The sequence below is a fragment of the Pristiophorus japonicus genome, chromosome 4 (assembly GCF_044704955.1).
Source record: "Pristiophorus japonicus isolate sPriJap1 chromosome 4, sPriJap1.hap1, whole genome shotgun sequence".
Taxonomy (NCBI): Eukaryota; Metazoa; Chordata; class Chondrichthyes; family Pristiophoridae; genus Pristiophorus; species Pristiophorus japonicus.
In genome coordinates, this window is record NC_091980.1 from 155,960,886 (window position 1) to 155,979,229 (window position 18,344).

Here is an 18,344-nt window from a genome sequence, read left to right on the forward strand (position 1 = left end):
TGAGAAGAGCCCCACACGCTACGCATGGAATGAAGGCCTCCGACCACAATCGAAGGAGCCCCCAAGTATTTTCGCAAAAACATTTTGGGTCAGAGGCATTCGTCTGAAGGAAGCCTCCAACCGGAATTTCCCTCCAATATAATAAACAAGTTATATATGAGTGACAATTATATCATTAAATAATATGACAGTGTCTACAAATGCGATCAAAAACATAATTTTAAAAGTACATTAATTGGAAAGTTATTGGTGTATAGTCACAAACCTATAGACTTATGTATCAGTAACTGGTACAAATAAAAGATGTATGTATAGGTAATACATAAAATTAAGTAGATTTTAAATATAATTGTAATGGGGTGGATTTACAATCTTATGCAAGTTCAGCAGAAGAGCTGCAGAAATCCTGACAGTGTAAGTGGTGCTTTCAATGTGTTTCTGGGATTTCTGTAGCTCTTCCATTGAAGTTAACAATGGTCAAATGAGAGAACCTTTGCAGAAATTCACCCTGAAATCTCAGTCTGAAAAATTCAATTTGTCATATTCAGTGACTGAAAGCAAATTAAACCAGTGGAATGAGTGATGAGAATGAAATTGTTGCGGTTGATGACTTGATTTAACGTGTAACTGGACAATTGCAGTCTACTGTGAGAAAAACCTGACCAGAAATAACTCAAAAATGTATTTAAATGATGTATGCCATTTTTCATAGTGCAGATCAATTCACTGCAATTACTGTTGAGTTGGAAGGCAACAGCTGAGAATGGCTAGTGGAAAATGTATTTCCCTCACCATCCAAGGTAGGAGGAGAGTCTTCAGCACTCACACCCCTTCAGCAATTTCTGAATTAACATTTACCGGTAGCTTTTCAAGTAGAGCAGAATCTTCATCAATCTGTTAGCTGATGTAATCAGTCGAAGAGTCATGAGGTGTTCGTTAACCCCACAGTGGGAGTCTTTGAGGCGGTCAACCAGCTCGTTTTTGATGGCAAAGCCGACTCTGTGGAGGCGCCGTTCTTCCTCTGGTTTCTCTTTCCAGAGGAAGGCGTAACCTCCACCTTGTTCCTTGAGCTGGCCTTCCCCTGCCCGCCGGGTCTCGCTTAGGCCGGTGATGTTCGATATCAAAGCATCTAAGTTCCCGGGCAACTATGGCAGTGCGGAGTTCCAGCCTGTCGCTGTTGGAGTTGTCCATGAGGGTCCTGATGTTCCAGGTCACGAACTTCATGTTAGAGGAGTGGAAGATACCTGTACGTGAGTTCTTTTAACGTGGGGTGGTCGTTGCACGCCTGCCACCACACGGGCTTAGCTGAGCAAGGTCTTGATCCAGTGGCAGGGGGGGTCCAAGATGACTGGAGACCAGTCCCAAAGCAAGCGCTCTACTCGGAACTCCTTCATGGCAGAGGAAACGTTACAAGGACACCCTCAAAGTCTCCCATCCCCACTGACAACTGGGAGTCCCTGGCCAAAGAACGTCCCAAGTGGAGGAAGCGCATCCGGGAGGGTGTTGAGCACCTCGAGTCTCATCGCCGAGAGCATGCAGAAATCAAGCGCATGCGGAAAGAGCGTCCGGCAAATCTGTCCCACCCACCCTTACCCTTAACGGCTATCTGTCCCATCTGTGACAGAGACTGTGGTTCCCGTATTGGACTGTTCAATCACCTAAGGACTCATTTTAAGAGTGGAAGCAAGTCTTCCTCGATTCCAATGATGAAGATGTAATCAACATGTTTTTATTTTGCTTTGTTTTTCATACTGTCAAGTAATCAGATGGAGCAATGGCCACGGAACTCAGATTGACACACGTGGTTCCCGAGCTGCATGAATCCCGTGGCCATGCAGGAACATTTAAAAAGTAGAGGGGAAAGGCTCTTAAGTGCCTGTAAACTACCTCAATGATTTCAATTGGGTCCCCTAGTGCTGCTGGTCAGGTCGGCTTCACGATGACAGACGTGCCTGGGGGAAAGGCGCATGGGAGCGAGATGACAGTGGGTTCAAAAACAACAACTTTCCCAGCCGACCCGCCACCAATCTCGCCCGTTACCACCCCGGAAACCTCAGCCCACTGATTGTTTTATCTGTAACCTTGCTCTGAAAATGTCCAGAGACATCCTGGCCCCAATGTAACCCATGTCCTTTCCAGCTCTCTGGTTTTATCACTGGCAATGAATAGCAATGACCTCACTGAGTGTACAATGAAACTGTTCCCTATACACACTGATCTGGAGAGATCAGGATAGAAAGCCCTGTAAACTCTATTGCAGCTCAGTCTGTCCTCAAAATGTGCTCGTGCAATCAATCCTTAAGTGTAGTGACACTGTAATGTTGGGAGCTCATGGGATGATCCTCAAACAAGGGGCTTATTATAATTGTGGGTGATGGTGTAGAATGGATGATATCACATTGTCCGCCCAGTATGCACCCCGCCATACTTGTCCCTCCCGTTGACTACGACGGAAAGGACAATGGGGAAAGGTATAATATAGATAGTCAATTCAATATCACCCTTTCTTCGCCATTGCCCAAAGGGCATTTTAAAATTATTCATTCTCGGGATGTGGGCATCACTGGCAAAGCCAGCACTTACTGTCCATCCGTAATTGACACTGAGAAGATGTTGGTGGGCTGCCTTCTTGAACCGCTGTAGTCCGTGTGGTGAAGGTGCTCCCACAGTGCTGTTTGGGAGGGAGTTCCAGGATCTTGGCCCAGCAATGATGAAAGAACGGCGATATAAGTCAGGACGGCGTGTGACTTGGAGGTGGTGGTGTTCCCATGCGCCTGCTGCCCTTGTCGTTCTAGGTGGTAGGGGTCGCGGGTTTTGGAGGTGTAATCGAAGAAGCCTTAGCGAGTTGCAGCAGTGCATCTTGTAGATGGTACACACTGCAGCCACGGTGCGCCAATGTTGGAGGGGGTGCCTATCAAGTAGCTGTTTTGTCCTGGATGGTGTCGAGCTTCTTGAGTGTTGTTGAAGCTGCACTCATCCAGTATTCCATCACACTCCTGACTTGTGCCTTGAAGATGATGAATAGGCTTTAGGAAGTCAGGAGGTGAGACACTCGCTGCAGAATATCCAGCCTCTGACTTGCTCTTTTGTCAGTGTTTATGTTTTTTTTATTCGTTCCGGGATGTGGGTGTCGCTGGCAAGGCCAGCATTTATTGCCCATCCCTAATTGCCCTTGAGATGTGGCAGGTCCAGTTAAGTTTCTGGTCAACGGTGACCCCCAGGATGTTGATGGTGCGGGATTTGCCAATGGAGTGCCATTGAATATCAAGGGGCGGTGGTTAGACTCTCGCTTGTTGGAGATAGTTATGCCTGTAATGCACTTATAAATGACTCCACGAGGCTATATACTCAAACTGTAGTGACCTTGATCCTTTATTCGTAACTCCAGAGTGAAGCACAAGCATGGTGAGCAGCCTTTTATTCTGAGCCCTGCACACCTATGCAGGTGACCCTCAGGTCTCCCACTGCAGTGCCCTCTGGTGGACAGCCTCTGCCACAGGGGCAGGAAACCCCGGTCTCCACCAGTTGCACCCTCTAGTGATGCCAGCATAGTACATACACAGTGTAAACATAATTGATAGTAAATCAGGTAACAAGTCTCCATCTTATGCAACTATACAGTGATTATACAGAGAGTATATCTATAGTCTGCATATATAACATCACTCTCCCCCAAGTCCTTTGTGCCAATTACCTTTGCACTATGTGCTCTGGCTTAGCTCTCCCCAGACTTAAGTGCCAATAGCCCTTGCACCTTGGCTGTGCTTTAGCTTGGCTCTCTCCGTTAACCCCCAAGTCCTTTTGCCACAACGTTAGGTAGTGGTTACCACTTTGGATGGTTCGATGATGCAATGGAAGTTCCAGTGGGTTCTGGGTGTAATCCATGTGTGTGTCCATGGCTACACACATCCATTTCTGCCCCCACCCCCCCCCCGCCCCGCCCCCACAGTGAGATCATGCAGCAGGCCCGTTACATTAACATACAGGATCAGACACAGTGCAATTAAAGAAAGAAAGTTAAAGTTTGTATCGTGACATCTTGGTTCAATGACTTACATTCGTTACGTTTTGCAGACGTGCGCCAGGATTGGGTAGATTGCATTCATCGTTCAGTTATGGTCAGTACTGAGGTAGCAGTACAGGTATGCAAGGACGCTAGTTCCAGAGCAACCGGACGGGGTCCTAGTTGTCTGATGGCGGCTCCGCGCTCCCTGCTAGCGGGGTGGGCTTGGTTCGCTCACCTAGCCAGGACTCAGGGCCTTTGCCGTTGCCTAGTGGTGGGCAGAGCCACAGATGTGTGTGGCCTCTCTGTCCTCCTTTGAGGGCTGCAGAATCTTCTGCCTGCTCTCGAACGGTGTTGGGAACCTGGCTGTTCCAGGTCCTGTTTGGAGAACTCGTTGGTTCTGACCTTTCACTCCCAGACATGGCCGAGGTAGTGACTGGGTCTGGGGGCTGCACTGTCTCCACCCGGGTGGTGGGCAACAGCGGCCGACTGCACGTATTGGCGCTGTTTCTGTTTCCAGGTCTGTGGCAAATAGTGCCATCGGGTGCCTGCAGCGTGGGATAGACCTGGGGCAGGGTATCAGGATCAACGCCTTTAACCTCCCGAATTCGCTCGCTTACTACTTTTGGGGACACTCTATTCCTGACATCTCGCAACAACATTTTGTTCATCATCTTAATCGGTTTGTTTCATTGATTGCCATGCATACAATGTCTCCAAGTTCAGTTGGTTGCAGGTCTCCTTTAAGAGAACTTTGCTAGCTTTACCCCAATCAAATCCTTTGTTCGACATCACGTGTTGATCCCTCAGCGTTGCACCTCGTGATTTGGCCACGGCCTTCTTTTTTTTCAACCACGCTGCACCTCGCTGCAGCAGGGACGCCATCTTGCCTCTGTCCTCGAGGTCGACTGCCTTGATCCTTCTCTTCTGCGATTCTGCCACAAAAGCTGGAAGAGTTTCTGTGAATTCGATCTTCCGCCCCAGGAGTTCTGCCACTGGAGCCGGGAAGGTAAGTCGTTCCGGTCGGATCATTGCCACGCAATCGTGATGGATGGTCTGTGCCTCAGGTGCTGCGCTGGTCTGTTCTCTGGTGCCTGTCCCAAGCAAAGGTGAGGTTTTGATCTGCCTCTGAGCACGGGGGACATCGATTGCTGGAGTGAAGAGGTCTTCCCATTTCCATTGGATCTTCTCCATCCACCTTCTTCCGAGTAGCATTGGACCATCACCTGCAATAATCCAGAGAGGAATCTTGTGCACCACGCCATTATGGCCTTATATCCACACTACCAAGGACTGGGATCAACTCCTTGGTCAGGGTGTGCAACTTTTCCTGTACTGGAACCAGCTCGGGTCGTTTTTCATTCCAAAGCCTCTCAAAGACATCCTGGCTCATCACTGACTGGCTTGCTCCAGTGTCCATTTCGATGAAGACTGGAACGCCGTTTATCTCGACTTCCATCTTCACTGGAGGACAATCAGTGGTGCAGGTATACACTCCATACACTTCTTCTTGGGGCTGAGCTGCCTCTTTGGCCAAATCATCATACTCCCCGCTGGATTCAAAGTCATCTACCGACTCCTCTGCTAAACGGTAAGTCGTATTTCTTTTACGCACACGCTGGAGGTGGCCCTTCGTGTTACAGGCTTTGCATTTGTACTCTGCAAACCAACACTGGTGAGCCCTATGGTTTCCTCCGCAACGCCAGCATGGTGCTACTCGATTAGCACCCCTCGGCGGACTCTGAGTTCTGGAACCCTGAGGTCTGTGCTCTCTGCCCTGGGCAGAGCCACGTTCTACCTGTGAAATGCACCATTCTGTGTACAGTACTTTGCCGGGTTTGAGTCCACAGGATGAATAATTTACTTTGTGCTGCAGGTCGAGGTCATGAATGCCTGACTGATGCTGATGGCCTTCTGCAGGTTGACTGTGGTGTCAGCCTGCAGAAGACCATCAGCATCATTCAGGCGTTCAATAGCTTGTGAAGGAGGCCCTCATGGCCAATTCCCATAATGAAGATGTCTCGCAATGCTTCGTTGAGGTGCATGCCGAAATCACACGGTGCCGCAAGTCTCCTGAGGTCGGCAGCATATTTTGCAATCTCCTGGCCCTCAGGTCTGCAGTGAGTGTAGAATCTGTGCCTGGCCGTGGGGATGCTCTGTTTTGGTTTTAATTGGTCGCAAATTAGTTCAGTCAGCTCATCGTATGTCTTATCCTTGGCCTTCGTGGATGCCAACAAGTCCCTGACGAGGCGGTAGACCTCGGACCCACAACTGGTCAGCAGTATAGCCTTGTGCTTCTTCGCCAATGTGTCCGTCTCCCCTGCCAGGTCGTTTGTCACGAAGTATTGCTCAAGCCTTTCCGTGAAGGCATCCCAATCATCACCCTCTGCGAAGTCTTTTAGTGTGCCAAAGGTAGTCGTATTCTCATCGCCAGTTGTTATGTCTGTTATGCACGAGGCACTATATTGTACTCAAACTGTAGTGATCTTGATCCTTTATTCGTAACTCCAGAGCGAAACACAAGCATGGTGAGCAGCCTTTTATACTGGGTCCTGCACACCTATGCAGGTGACCCTCAGGTCTCCCACTGCAGTGCCCTCTGGTGGACAGCCTCTGCCACAGGGGCAGGAAACCCCGGTCTCCACCAGTTGCACCCTCTAGTGGTGCCAGCATGGTATATACACAGTGTAAATCTTATTGATATTACCTGATGTACTATGTCTCCATCTTATGCAAGTAGACAGTGACTACACAGAGAGTATATCTATAGTCTGCATATATAACAGAGATGGTCATTGCCTGCACTTGTGTGGCGCAAATGTTACTTGCCACTTATCAGTCCAAGCCTGAATATCGTCCAGGTCTTGCTGCATGCAGGCACGGACTGTTTATGGGTTAAACTGAGGCCCCGTCTGCCCGCTCAGGTGGATGTAAAATATCCCATGGCACTATTTTGAAGAGAAGGGGAGTTCACCCTGGTGCCCTGGCCAATCCCTCAACCAACATCACTAAAACAGATTATGTGCTCATTATCACGTGAGATCTTGCTTGTTTGTTAATTGGCTGCCCCATTTCCTACATTACAGCAGTGACTACACTTCAAAAGTATTTCATTGGCTGTAAAGCTCTTTGGGGAATGCTGAAGTTGTGAAAGGCACTATATATAAATGCAAGTCTGTCTTTTTTTTAATATAAGGAGGTGGTCAGAGAAAGCAGGACGGGACGCAGGTTGATGAGGTGACCCTTCAGCGAGCTGGGCAGGAGGATGGAACAGCTGAGGTTTGGGGTGGGGGGGGGAGGCGGGTAAGCACGAGGTGCCAGGATGGACCAGTTGGAGAATGCCAAGAGAGGCACTGAAGGTAGCTGTTTAAAGGGGATTCAAGTGAAGAGACAGCTGCAGGGTCAAATCTTCTCAAACCAGATAAAGGAATTTGAAATGTTTAAGAGAAGATATTGTCCTGTTCTTTGGAGTGAAATGTCTGTTCCAGTCCTGATCTGCACAATGAGCTCACACTGCCTGTTGCAATCCATTAGCCCCATCTTACTGCAACCTTTAGTGCGTTAGAAACATTTCCGTTCCTGCCACCATAGGTCAGACTCAGAGGCCCTGATATTTATGGGGAGGAGGGAGGAAGTGGGGGGCTGTTTTGCAGTCGGGAACCCGGAAGAACGGGTTCCCCTCAGGTCCTACCGAATTTAACAGCGGGGCCTGATGACCATCTTTTGTCTCCATTTCCCAGCCGCAGCGAACCAGATTGAGAGGTCAGCTGGGTAGGCCTTGGGTATAGCTGGGGAGCGGAGAGGAGGGAGGGAGGGATGGGAGGCCGGGGCGGGTGCGGAAGGGTCGGTGGGAGATCCAATGCCACAACAGAGCACGGAGGGAGGGACCGGAGGCCCCTCGAGGTGTGGGGGGAGGGGAGATCAGAGGACAGAGGGGAGGAGATTGGAAGGATCGGGGGGAGATCAGAACGGAGGAGATTGGGAGAAGATCGGAGTGCAGAGGAGCGATCGGAGGGACCGGGGAGGTGGGAGATCATGACTCGGGGGAAGGTGGGGGTCCGATTGTAGTGGTGGGGGGGGGGGGTATAGGGGATGTCCGATTGTGGGGGGGGGGCAGTGGAGGGTCAGATTGCAGGGAGGGGAACAGTCGTGTGTACAATCAATGGCACCCTGTACCTGGGGGAATCCAGCAGAGAGGCGAATCAGAGTACCCACTCATTCTGGCTATTGTCAGCACAGAAGAGGTTTACATCCATGGCAACCAACCGTAAGTATTTATGTGCAGCGGACTGCAAGACTCTCACGATGTTTCTGGTAGTGTGCTGGATGGAACCAGAGGCAAAGAAATTGAGGGTGACGATGAGTTTCACAGCCACTGTTAATGCGTGGCCACGAGGTGATTGGCAAAGGCGACATGAGGGAAAACCTTTTTACACACCGAATGGTTAGGATCTGGAATTCACTGCCTGAAAGGGTGGTGGAGGCAGATTCAATCGTGGCTTTCAAAAGGGAATTAGATAAGTACCTGAAGGAAAATCATTTGCAGGGGAAAGGGCGGGGGGCGGGGGGGGTGTGCGGAGGGGGAGTGGGTGAGGTGCTCCAGCAATGAGACGGCACGGGCTCGACAGGCCGAATGACCTCCTTCTGCGCTGCAACCATTCTATGATTCTAGGACCAGCAGGGCGCAGGTCTTATTCTAGAGCCTGCAGGTGTCTGCGACCACGGTTCCCTTTAAGATGCGCAGCCACCCAGCATTCCAGGATCCCGCACAGCCAGTGAGCCAGGGTTCAATTGAAAGAAACTGCACATGCACGGACGGGCCAGCAAGGTATCAAGGAAGCTAAGCCTCTATCTGTAAACCCTGTGCCTCCTGTGACCTCGGTCCCTCTCCCGTGCACCTCCCCCGTCCTCTCCTCTGCACCCCTCACCTCTGCGCCCCTCACCTCTGCGCCCTGCTCTCCCGTGACCCGCTCTCCCATGCCCCGCTTTGCTGGGTCAAAACCCTGGAATCCTCCCTAACAGCACTATGGGAGCACCGTCACCACATGGACTGCAACGGTTCAAGAAGGCGGCTCACCACAACCTGCTTGAGGGCAATTAAGGGTGGACAATAAATGCTGGTCTTGCCAGCAATGCCCATATCCCATGAACAAATTTTAAAAAACACCACTGTACCATTAACCACCGTACCCATCAACCACTGCACCACCATATCTATTAAGCACTGTACCCATTAACCACTGCACCACCATACCCATTAACCACACCACTATAACATAGAAACATAGAAATTTACAGCGTTGAAGGAGGCCATTCTGCCCATCGTGTCCGCACCGGCCGACAGAGAGCCGCACAGCCCTCGGTCAGCAGCCCTGAAGGTTATATATAAACCTATGAACATTGATCAATAGCGGAAAGGGAAAGAGCATCCGGCCCAACCAGTCCGCCTCACACAACTGCGACACCCCATGTATCGCAACATTTTACACTCCATGTGATCTCCTGGGAGAAGCAAAAACCAGATAAAAACCCAGGCCAACTAGAGAAAGAAAATTGGGAAAATTCCTCTCAGACCCATCCAGGCGATCAAAACTAGTCCAGGAGATCACCCTGGCCATATTAGATTCCCTGAAGTACTTACCATTGTATCTGCACCAGCCAACAAGAGGTTATCCAGTCTAATCACACTTACCAGCTCCAGGTGCGTAACCCTGCAGGTTACAGCAGTTTAAGTGCCCATCCAAGAACCTTTTAAATGTGATGAGGGTTTCTGTCTCAACCACCTTTCCAGGCAGTGAGTTCCAGACCCCCCAGAATCCTCTGCGTGAAGAAGCTTTCCCTCAAATCCCCTCTAAACCTTCCATCAACCACCTTAAACCTATGCCCCCTCATAACTGACCCCTCCACCAAGGGAAATAGGCCCCTGCCTATCCAGGCTCCTCAAAATTTTATACATCTCAATGAGGACTCCTCTGTTCCAAGGAGAACAAACCCAGCCTATCCAATCTATCCTCATAGCCAAGGTCCTTGTAAATCTCCTCTGCACCCTCTCCAGTGCAATCACATCCCTCCTATAATACGGCGACCAGAACTGCACGCAGTATTCCAGCTGTGGCCTAACCAGAGTATGATACAATTTAAGCATAACCTCCCTGCTCTTGTAGCCTATGCCTCAGCCAAGAAAGGGAATCACTCCATATGCTTTCTTATCCACCTGGCCTGCTAACTTTCAGGGATCTGTGGACCAATGGTGGAGCTTTGGAGCTGTGGCCTATTCACTTGGAGCTGTGCTGTAGTGAGAGAAGGAGCTCCCTGCTATTGCTCCTGTCTCGAAAGCCTGGAGTGAACCCTGAGAACAGCCCAGGAAGAGGAGGAGAGGGCTGGCTTACTACGCATTCAACGTCCAGAGGGAGAGGAGGAGAGCAGAAAATTTCAACAACTTTAATTACTTCTACAAAGAGTTGGAGAGAGGGGGAAAAGAGCAACAACCTGTGTGGAAGGAGGGAGATTCTACAACATTCTACAGGTGTGTTTTGGTGCATCCCCGAAAGACATTGTTTTATTGGTGGGGGGAGAAAAGAAGATTTTCTTCGAGGCCCGGAACATCGCGGGGGGTGTGTGTGTGGAAGTGTGTGGGGGTCTTGTTTACAGCTAGGCTCCACACACCACTGAAGCACCCCTCCCCCATTGCCTAGCCTGGGATAGCTGGAGATACCTGGCTGAAGATTTACTAATCACCCTATTAAACATCGTTGGGAGTGTGTGCCTGGGTGGCTCCAGCTGTCCCAGGTGAAGACATCTTCTCCTCCCACCCGAAGACCATCCCATAAGACTGTGCCTTGCTTTGTTTTCCATCATCTAGGGAGTGCGCCCCAGAAAAACACCCACCCATCGCTGTGAGGGAAGACCTGCCCTCACAGCTTCCCTCTTTCCCACCCCCTGCCCTCTCTCTCTGTCACTCTCTCTGTCTCTCCCTTCTCTCTCTGAGAGCTCCTTTCCTCCTTAATTGGAAAAACAATTAAGACAACTGAGCAGAGGGAGCAAGGCCCCTCCCCAATTGTCAACTAGGGGAGAGGTGTGCCTCATTGAGAGCTCCTCTGCTCATACATTCAAACGAGGCCACTTTAAGAACATTAAGGCCTGTGACTCAGGGGTGGGTGTAGCCTTTAAAGGGACCCCGTGATAGCGACTCCATCCACGCCGGTGGCAGGGCAAGCTAAGACTTATGCGCAGGCGGCGTCCACATCCACGGCGCCTCCTGCGCCTCCTGCTGCCCTGCCACCATTCAGACTAATTACTAAGAAACACGGGGTCAAGAGCTACACTCACCCCACAATGAGCATTGAGGAGTGCGTGCGGGCGATGGCCGGGGTAGTCGGCCCCTCGGCCATTGTCGTGGCCTCCAAGATGTCTGGGAAGGCTGTATTCTTCCTGGGGTCGGAGCGGGCGGTGTCCCTGGCCCTCGAAAAGGGGCTCACGGTGGGCGGGACGTTCCTGCCGGTGGACCCTCTCGAGGCCACCGCGCAGATGGTCATCATTTCAAACGTCCCGCCCTTTGTTCACGCTGAGCTCCTCCTCCCTCACCTACACCAACTGGGGGAGGTAAGGTCAGGGATCAACCCCATACCGCTCGGCCTCAGGGAGAGCAGCCTGCGCCACGTGTTCTCCTTCCGCCGCCAGCTCTTTGTCCGGATGGCGGGGGAGGAGACGACTGAGGGATCATTTAATGTGGCGCACGAGGGGACTGCCTACCGCGTCTTCTGGACGTCGGACGGCGTGCGGTGCCATGCCTGTAGGGAGGTGGGGCACGTTCGCAAGAACTGCCCCGCCTCCAAGGCCGCCAAACCACCGAGGGCGGCCAAGGCTGGCGCCGCCGCCACCCCTCCCCCTAGTAGCGTCCGCATGCCGGGAGCTGTAGGTGCGCGGGCATCGTCGGGGGCCTTTGTTTTCACGGCCTCCGGCGGGGGGGAGGGAGAGCGTCTGATCGGAAGGAAGGCGTGGAGGAAGGCGAAACATCTCGAGGCGGGTCCCCTCAGTGCGCCAGACAGCTTGACCACCGTGCTCAGCCCAACCCCGTCACCGGCGAGCGCGGGGTGCCCTGAGCCCGTGCCCGAGCCCTTGTCCAATACCGCAGAGGGGCTCGGGCATGGGCAAGATAAGAAAAAGGGGGGGTGGAGCGGGAGGCCTCGGCAGACATGGAGGTCTCCCTGCCTCCGCGCACCCCCAGGAACAAAAGGAAGCGCCGCTCCAATGAGGCGGAGGGGGAGCAACATCCCTCCGCGGAGGAGTCGGTGCCCGCCGCGTGTCCCGCGTCCCCCACCAGCGCCCCCAAACTGCACCGTAGGCAAGAGGAATCTGTCCCCAGGGAGGATGAGACAGTCGAGGCTGCCCAGCCTCTGCCTCCCGGGGATGGCGTGGAGGATCTGCCTGTCGTGGGGGACGTGGGGCCAGCGGAGGAATACGATGCCGCCGGGTCGAGCGTCCCGGGGACTGAGGCGGGCGGGGCCGAAAAGGCCGAACCTGAGCCCGCCCAGCAAATATCCAACTTCCCCCGGGAGTCGCTCGACTCGGCAGAAATACACAATATTAACAATTTTAATGAATCTGTACACACTGGGCCAGGGGGTGGCGGTGGGGAGGGAGAAGAACACCAACCCTCGCCCCCTACTTTGGAGCTGGGGTACTTGGAGGACCTGGAACATTACTTTGGCCAGGTCTCTCAGTGTTCCCCGGTTCCTGGGGCGGAGGAGGAACCCCTTCCGCTGTCACTTCCTGACCCAGCACCACTTTTAAAAGAGCCCAGTGGGGACTCCTCTGCCGACGATCCTGGGGGTGGGATCGGGGCAGAGCCAGGGCCGGATGGAGCGGCCGGGCCGTTTGCCGTACCTCGTGCGGTCGACGGGCCGGCTGCTAGCGGCGACCTCCCGGAGGGGGACGGGGACTCGGTGGAGGACGCGGGTGAAGATCTCGAGTCCATCGCCAGTGAGGCGGTGGATCTCCTCGTGCCCGCCGCTGAGACCCTCCTCATTCCCGTAGAGGAACTCCGGGACTTTCTGGTCCAGAGCCAGGGTCGCTGCGACCAAGCCCGTCTGGCCCGGGAAAGATGGTCCGAGCCGGGGCTGCTCATCGCTTCCGTCCGTGCCGCCGCTAAAACCATGGCCGCGGGCGGGCCCTTATCAAAGACGCAAGGCCTTGAGCTGCGCCGGCTCAAAAAGTTCCTCGCTGGGCTGCTGAAGGAGTGGAGGTCAACAAACGACTCCGCTCCCTCCCCCACAATAGGTTAAGGTAGAGGTTGCACTATGCTTTTGTCATGAAGATAACCATAGCCAGCCTCAACATCAACGGCAGCAGAGGGGCACGCCGTAGATTTAACAATTTTTCGCTCCTGCGGGAGGGGAAATATGCGGTGTGCTTCCTGCAAGAAACCCACACCGTTCCGGGAGACGAAGCCACGTGGCTCCTGGAATGGCAAGGAGAGGTCCGCATGAGCCACCTCACTACCACTTCTTGTGGGGTGGCCATCTTGTTGGCCCCGCATTTTCAGCCGGAGATCTTGGGGGTCGAGGAGCCCGTGCCAGGCCGCTTGCTGCACGTCATGGTTCACCTGGGGGACGTGCCGCTCCATCTCGTGAATGTGTACGCCCCTCAGCCCGGACCGCAGCAAACGCACTTCTTCGAAGAGGTGTCCGCTCTTCTTGGCTCCATCGACGTCGGCGACTGCATTGTCCTCGGGGGGGATTTTAACTGCACCCTCGAGGCGAGGGACCGTTCCGGTGCCCCGCAGAGCATGACGGCGATGGAGAAGTTGAGGGACCAGGCCGGATCCTTCGACTTGGTGGACGTCTGGCGAAATCTCCATCCCGACTCCAGCGGCTTTACTTGGGTGAGGCCTGGAGGAGGATGGTCCAGAGTCGACCGCCTTTACGTGTCTCGGGCGTACGTTTCCTGCGTCCCGGCGGCCTCCATGCGGCCGGTGCCGTGTTCGGACCACCACCTGGTGTGGGCGGAGCTCGCTTCGCTCCGCGCGAGGACGGGGTCCACGTACTGGCATTTTAACAACCGGCTGCTGGAGGACGTGCGGTTCCAGGACTCGTTCCGTCGTTTCTGGGCCGACTGGAGAAGGAAGCAGGGGGGCTTCCCCTCCTTGAGGCTATGGTGGGACGTGGGCAAGGCTCACGTCCGCGTCTTCTGTCAAGAGTACGCGAGGGGGTCGACCAAGAGGCGGGCGGCCAGGGTCGGGCGCCTAGAAAAAGAGGTGCTCGACCTGGAGTCCCGTCTCGGTCAAGTCGTCGAGGACCCGGCCCTGCGGACGGTGTACGAAGCGAAGAAGGCCGCGCTGAAGGACCTGCAGCTCGTCGGGTCCCGAGGCGCGTTCGTGAGGTCGCGGATCCGGTTCCTGCGGGATCTGGACCGCGGCTCCCCCTTCTTCTACTCGCTGGAAAAAAGGCAGAGTGTCCGTAAGCAGCTCTTGACGCTGCTGGCCGACGACGGCTCTCTCGTCTCGGATCCGGAGGGCGTCAACAACAGGGCCCGTGAATATTACGGGGCCCTGTTCCCTCCGGAGCTGTCCAGCGAGGAAGCGCGTAGAGTTTTGTGGGAGGACTTGCCGAAGGTCGGCCCGGAGGGCGCCGAAAATCTGGAAGCTCCGTTAAGCCTGGCGGAGCTGACCGGTGCCCTCGCCCGGCTCTCGAGGGGAAAAACCCCGGGGCTGGACGGGCTGACCGTGGAGTTCCACAGGGCGTTCTGGGACGTCCTGCGGGGCCACTACGCGCGGGTCCTGGGGGAATGTCTGGCGACCGGGAAGAATCCCCTCTCTTGGCGCAGGGCAGTCATCGTCCTGCTGCCTAAGAAGGGTGATCTCCGCCTCCTTAAGAACTGGCGCCCGGTCTCCCTCCTCAGCATGGACTACAAAATCTTCGCCAGGGCGATGTCTGCTCGCCTTGGCGCCGTGTTGGGCCACATGATCCACCCCGACCAGTCCTACACGGTCCCAGGCCGGACAATCCACGATAACATCCATCTGGTCCGGGATCTCATCCATCATTCCCAGGAGGCTGGTCTGTCGGTCGCCTTCCCATCTCTCGACCAAGAGAAGGCGTTCGACAGGGTGGATCACGACTATCTGTTCAGAACTCTGCGCGCTTTCGGGTTCGGGACGCATTTCGTCGCCCGGATCCGACTTTTGTACGCTGCCGCGGAGTGTCTGATAAAGGTTTGGGAGAGGGGTGCGCCAGGGATGCCCCATGTCCGGCCAGTTATATGCCGTCTGCGTGGAGCCTTTCCTGCGCCTTCTGCGGACGAGGTTGACGGGACTGGCTCTGCAAGGGCCGGGCGTGGAGGTCGTCCTCTCGGCTTACGCCGATGACGTGCTCCTTGCGGCAGAGGATCCTGCTGACCTGCGTAGGATGCGTGAGTGCCAGGAGATTTACTCGGCCGCATCCTCTGCCAGGATCAACTGGGAGAAATGTTCCGGACTCCTGGTGGGTCAGTGGCGGGTGGACTCCCTGCCGGAGGAGCTCAGGCCTTTTGCCTGGAACACGACCCATCTCCTCTATCTGGGAGTCTACCTTAGCCCCGACGAGGAAGCCTGGCCGGCGAACTGGCAGGAGCTGGAGGCCAAGGTCGCCGCTCGCCTAGGGCGCTGGACAGGACTGCTCCGAGTGCTGTCCTACAGGGGTCGAGCGCTAGTCATAAACCAGCTGGTAGCCGCCATGTTGTGGTACCGGCTGGTCACTTTGACCCCTCCCCCTGCGTTTGTCACCAAGATACAGAAGAAGCTGGTGGACTTCTTCTGGAACAACAGGAAGCACTGGGTCTCTGCCGCGGTCTTGAGTCTCCCGCTTGGGGAGGGCGGTCAGTCGTTGGTGTGCGTCAGCACCCAGCTCACGACTTTCCGTCTTCAGACCCTGCAGAGATACCTTTACGTCGAGCCCCCTCCTAGGTGGCGTGTTCTGGCGACGTATTTCTTCCGCCAGCAGCACGGCCTCAACTATGACACGCAGCTCCTGTTTGTGAGCTTGGGGGGCGTCAGGACCACCTTCCAGGAGCTGCCTGTCTTTTACAAGGAACTCACCAGGGTCTGGAACAAAGTCTCCACCAAGCGCAGCTCTCCACCGGCTGGAGTGGCGGCTGTCCTGCAGGAGCCGCTGCTCGGGAATCCGTACCTCCATGACCGAGGTTTTAGGTGGCGGTTGGACGAGAGGGCTGTGGCTGGTGAGGTGACCAGGGTCAGGGACCTGCTCGATAGCGGAGGAGCGGGCTGGATGGCGCCAGACACACTGGCGCGGCGCCTAAATTCCGCCAATGTCCGCCGCGCGGCCGATGCCATCGAGTCGCTAAAAACAGCTCTGGGCCCTGACTCTGTTCGGTGCATCGAGGAGGCTCAAGCACGTGGGGATATCCCGTCCGAACTGACCCCCGTCCGGACGGAATTCCTCATCGGCGCCAAACCCCGGAACCTCCCTCGGGAGCCGGCGCCTCACAACTTGAGCCGCCTCGAGGAAATCCCCTCCGTACCTTTCAGTTCCGCGCGGAGGGGTTTCCTGTATGGGCTGCTCCTGCACACTCTCAACTTTGCCATCCTCGCCTGCCGTCCGGACACGCCATAGCGTACCATCTTGCCATCCGGAGGAGGCGGGGGTCCCCGATGGAGGGCACTCTACGCGGGAGTCCTCCCAGTATTTATCGGGGACTTGGCCTGAAGGGTGGTGCACGGAGCAGTGCCGTGTAATAAATTTTTAAGCCGGTTCACGGGCTCCCAGGCCGCCTGCAATTTCTGTGGTCTGGAAGAGTCAGTGTTCCATGTTTTTATGGAATGCACGAGGTTGCAGCCCCTGTTTTATTATTTAAAGGGGCTGCTCCTGAAATTCTGGCTGCACTTCAGTCCCACACTCCTGATCTTTGGGCACCCTGTGCGGAGGGGAGCGGGTAGGTCCGAGGGCCTCCTCGTAGGACTGCTCCTGGGCACGGCCAAGGGTGCCATCAGCCGGTCCAGGCAGCGGGCGGTCGAGGGGGACGTTCATGCCTGCCTCTCTTCCACGCGTACATCCGCGCCAGGGTGTCCTTGAAGATGGAGCACGCGTTGTCCACCGGTACGCTCGCGGCCTTCCGCGAGAGGTGGGCACCGGAGGGACTGGAGTGCATCGTCACGCCCGGCAACCAAATTTTAATTTGAGTTTATGTTTTAAAGTTTAATTTGTTTTAATTGCCGGTGTTTTTAGTGTCCCCCTCCCCTTTTATAGGGGGCACTTGGAGAAAAAAAAATGATTTTAGTGCCCAAAAAAAACTTTAAAAAAAACAAAAACACAAAAAAAAACCACAAATGAAAGGGCCTTGGAAATGTTTGATGCGCCCCCCAGATCGAGGGGACATGATTTAATGATTTAATGTTTTTATTTTCTCACAAAAAGAGTTCTGTGGACCAATGGTGGAGCTTTGGAGGCGGGGCCTATTCAGTTGGAGCTGTGCTGCTGAGAGAGAAGGAACTCCCTGCTGAAGCTCCTGTCTTGAAAGCCTGGAGTGAACCCTGAGAACAGCCCAGGAAGAGGAGGAGAGGGCTGGCTTACTACACATTCAACATCCAGAGGGAGAGGAGGAGAGCTGAAAAATTCAACAACTTTATTTACTTCGACAAAGAGTTGGAGAGAGGGGGAAAAGAGCAACAACCTGTGTGGAAGGAGGGAGATTCTACAACATTCTACAGGTGTGTTTTGGTGCATCCCCGAAAGACATTGTTTTATTGGTGGGGGGAGAAAAGAAGATTTTCTTCGAGGCCCGGAACATCGCGGGGGGTGTGTGTGTGTGGAAGTGTGTGTGGGGGTCTTGCTTACAGCTAGGCCCCACACACCACTGAAGCACCCCTCCCCCATTGCCTAGCCTGGTATAGCTGGAGATACCTGGCTGAAGATTTACTAATCACCCTATTAAACATCGTTGGGAGTGTGTGCCTGGGTGGCTCCAGCTGTCCCAGGTGAAGACATCTTCTCCTCCCAACGAAGACCATCCCATAAGACTGTGCCTTGCTTTGTTTTCCATCATCTAGGGAGTGCGCCCCAGAAAAACACCCACCCATCGCTGTGAGGGGAGACCTGCCCTCACAGCTTCCCTCTTTCCCACCCCCTGCCCTCTCTCTCTGTCACTCTCTCTGTCTCTCCCCTCTCTCTCTGAGAGCTCCTTTCCTCCTTAATTGGAAAAACAATTAAGACAACTGAGCAGAGGGAGCAAGGCCCCTCCCCAATTGTCAACTAGGTGGGAGGTGTGCCTCATTGAGAGCTCCTCTGCTCATAAATTCAAACGAGGCCAATTTAAGAACATTAAGGCCTGTGACTCTGGGGTGGGTGTA